This window comes from Rhea americana, unplaced genomic scaffold (assembly GCF_003343005.1).
Source record: "Rhea americana isolate MKP2758 unplaced genomic scaffold, rheAme1 scaffold_139, whole genome shotgun sequence".
Classification (NCBI taxonomy): Eukaryota; Metazoa; Chordata; class Aves; order Rheiformes; family Rheidae; genus Rhea; species Rhea americana.
In genome coordinates, this window is record NW_028185472.1 from 1,121,686 (window position 1) to 1,125,719 (window position 4,034).

A 4,034-nucleotide genomic window follows, 5' to 3' on the forward strand; every position below is an offset into this window, starting at 1 on the left:
CCAAACAAATCACACGGCAGTCTAAACAGTGAAAGTACTGATGGAGGAAGGAGTAGCTGATCTGATGACATAGCATCAGCAGGAACACCTACTTCTTTTTAAATAGGGGAAGACAGAACAGCAGTAGACAGTGCCATTACCCTCCTTGTCCTGAGACCAAGTATTGCCAGTGCAGGAGAGGGCAGTTAACCAGTAACATGCTTTCTGCTGATTAGTTTCCTAAATAACAATCTGTTTAACATTAACCAAGCTGATTAAGTATTTTCCCCCTTCATTGTGGGGGACATATACCAGCTGCAGCAAGGTTAAGTAACCATCCTAAAACTGGCAGGAGGAAGCAATTACCACGAGGAACACTGCAGATGCTAGAGTGGAGTTTCCTCTGCAGCCCATCAGGACACTAACTGGYTTCCCAGCCTCCACCCAGGAAATCCCAGGACTGCCAAAATGAGGAGGGGGATGGTGGAAGGAGATGGCCCRAACACCAGCAGGGGAGTTGGACTGATGGAAAAGCAGGCTAGACAAGGGGGTGCATATGCACATCTAAGGGTGGCAGAGGGACTGAGGTTCCTTTCCAGAGCCTGTGAAAAAAAAACAGAGAAGCATTAAAGCTACTTCTCCTGCTGCTTTTTTTTCTGCTTCATTAGTCCTTTTGATGTCAGACAAAATGACTGTTTTTGATAAATGCTACCCCTCATGCCCCTTTGGCAACAGAGATGCCCCTTCTGGGGAATAAAACCTAAGAGGGGAGCAGAGGTGAACTCAGTCTGAAAAGCCCCAGTAACACTCACCTCTCTCTCTTTCTTTGGCTTTCTCTTCTGCCCTCATCCCCATCCCAGAAGCAAAGCAATAATATTCGAGTTGGGTACATGCACTCACACTCCACAAGCAAATACAGCAGGCCAAAGGGGCTCTTTTACCTTCACAGTTAGCATCAGCTCATGGGGAATATGCCCCACTGTCATACAGCAAAGYTGCAGTGCCCTGCAGACCTCCCTCCTCCACACGCCCCAGGCTGTGGCTGAGCCTGCCCTCACACACGTGTAAGTGCCCACACAGACACTTTGCACAGGTGGCAGATTAGGGGATATGGAGCAGCCCTCCCAGTATCAACACCATCCTTCCGTGAACCCATAAAGCTGTTTTAAGGGTGTTAGCTGGACCACAGCCACTGCTCAGCCGTGTGGGCCACTCAGCAGCATCACTTCTAATGGCCACTGGCTTCAGTCCTTGACTTACACATGCAAACACCTATCACAGACTTTTTAGGGCCCCTATCTTAGYTATTTAGTTGACTAGTTCTTGTCTGTCCAGTCACAATCACTGCTCTTGGGACACCTTCCCCTCAGTGGCAGCTGCCTGAGAAGTATACCTGTTAGCTAGTGACAGAGGTCTTCAGCCACGWCAGTAGAAGCTGTTGTTTTAATATCTCAGTAGTCTTAATGATCCTGTGACAAGTCACCTCCTATGGCCTCTTGGCAGTTTCACCAGTAGATGGCAATACAGAGACAGAGAAACAAACGCCCATACGCAAGCACAAACTCACTCACTCCGCTTCCACCTTACCACATGTCCTGCCCTTGGCAGGAGTATTTGCTGGATGGAGATAGAAACAAGAAGCACAGAGGATGAAGARCCATCCCCTCCTGCAGTGAGCCACATCTTTTCAGTCTATGAACACCCAGCTATCACAGCCAATTTAACAAGAGGCTCCACCCTGCCTCTTCTTTATTTTTCAGGTAGGAGACAGTCTCATTCAGGTGAACATTTCAGGTTGTTTCATTTATTTTGCCCAAATGTCAGGGTTGATTTGAGTCCAGCAGCTGAGGGAGTCTGTCATTACTCCTGGCTGCATAGCCTCTTCCTGCCAGGGAGGTTCTCAGGGACAGCATCTCTTCTGCTCCGAGCCGATAGCCCCTGTGTTGGCAATATCTGCACCACTAACTGGTTTTGTGGTCCATTTTCTAGCAGAAGCAGCTATGCCCCAGAAGTATCCCTCACATCTCACAGGATGCCATTAGAGCTGTGCTGGGAACATGAATATTCCTGCTCTCCTTTGGCTGTGCTTCTCCTACATATCCGTGCCCCTCATGAAGGGGGGATGGTGTAATACAGGTACGTACTGGACAGTGTAACATGCTGGCAGGGGAGTCTTACTCACTGCTCCACAAGTTGCCACCAGTTCCTGGGGTAAAGATGGGACATTTTGAACACTCTCATGCACCTCTGTTTGCATGTGTCAGTGTGGACAGCAGTGATACATTGTGCACAGCCTGCAAAGCTCTTCAGTCTGAAAGACATGCTCAAAGGTTCAAAGCATCAACCATTCATGCCAGACACAGCACATAGGTACCTTTAGCTGTAAAAAGCCAGCAYATATCTGCCAGTTGGTTGATATAGTTAGTGGCGGAAGAGGGATTTTAGCTGTTCAATAAGTTGCACATCCACTTTTGACCCTTTACTTACTAGTTTTAAGTTCTGCTCCCCAGGCAGAATGYTTCAGTCTTGGCCTGTGACTGATCCTTTCAGCTGTCTGTTGCTAGTGCACAGTTGTGGTGAGCTCTGGATTTCGTGCTACAATCCGTGTTGTTTGTGAGGTTCTCTGTCATGCTGGATTCATGGCAAATGGACCTCCCTTGACATCTGCAGAACCTAAGGACCATTTCACACAAACAGTGCAAAACAGACTATCCCCACTTTGGGGGGCATCCATTATCTTTCCCTCAGCTCTGGTCCATTTCTACTGCTCCTTCACTCTGTCCTTCAAATCCAGAGTGCTCTTCCAGGGCTATGATCTTTTGCCCTTCACTGAAAGCAATCTCAAGAGCATCTGAGCTAATGAAGCTTGTTTTCTACAGACAGGCATCTCATGACTAGATTCTCAGGTGTGTAGTAAGCCAGAAGCATTGACTGAAGCTATTCTTTCTGTTGGACTTCTCTGGGACTGCTTATTTTCACAAGACTTGCAGGAGCTTAGTATCTTGTCAAACAGGAAAGTAGCCTAGGGTCTGGAGAGATCTTAGAGAAGGGAATTTAAAATGAACACAAATACAGTAACTCTGTAGCCTACTTTCCTTAGTAGTTTCCTTTCTGACTCCATGGAAGAGACTTGACCTTACAGGTGCAAAGATGACCCCTGATCAGGCTGGCAGAAAATGTGTACTGCCTTCATAGTTATAACTAGGTCACTTAACTCTGAAGCCTAATGATAACCACTTAAAAGTGTCTGTTCTTTAGAAGTGACACTCAGCTGCTAAGAGACTGAAGACATTACTTGTTTTCCACCCTGTAACCACACATCTAGGTTGTGGTAGGAAAAAGTCTCTCTAAAAACATACACACAAAATTGTGTACATGTCCCTAAATAAGTGGACAGGTATTTGCCTTCTTCAGCTTCTCATGCTTTGTTCTTACTAGGATAACAGACTGTATGTTGTCCTTTATATGCAGCCTAAGCATGTTTCCTAAATAGTGCTTGAAAGTATGCACTTATACCAGAAAACACTCCTAAATACACAGTTAGTATATGAGGGATCACCATCTGCTAGTACCTATGTTCAGGACTTCATAGCTGCCCCTGAATGAGAAGACAAGYACTTCTTGGCAAACACTGACTCATGATGACACTTGGAGTTCTGCTTGTCCACAGGTATAATAACCTTTAGCATGTGCATATGCAGAAAGCAGGTAGCCAGAGGTATCTCCAGGGTTATCGCTTGATTCATGTAGCCCTCCTGTCTCTGAACTCTTCCTGTTCATAGCTGGGTTTAAAGTACACTTGAAATCGACAGTCCTTTCGGTTCCTTGATCTGCAGGTATAGACCTGAGACACTCCAGGCAGATCCCACCCAGCCAGCAAGGGGAGATACGTAATCTAGACAACATGTAAACTCTCCTGCTTGCTGCTCCAGGCTGAGCGCTTTGGTAATCTCGCTATTTCCTAAATCCAAAGTGTAGATCCATTGATCCAGGCTGGCTCTTCACCAATGCCAYTGGCTTGCTCAAAGGGTTTTTGCTAGAGATAAGAGGGAAAG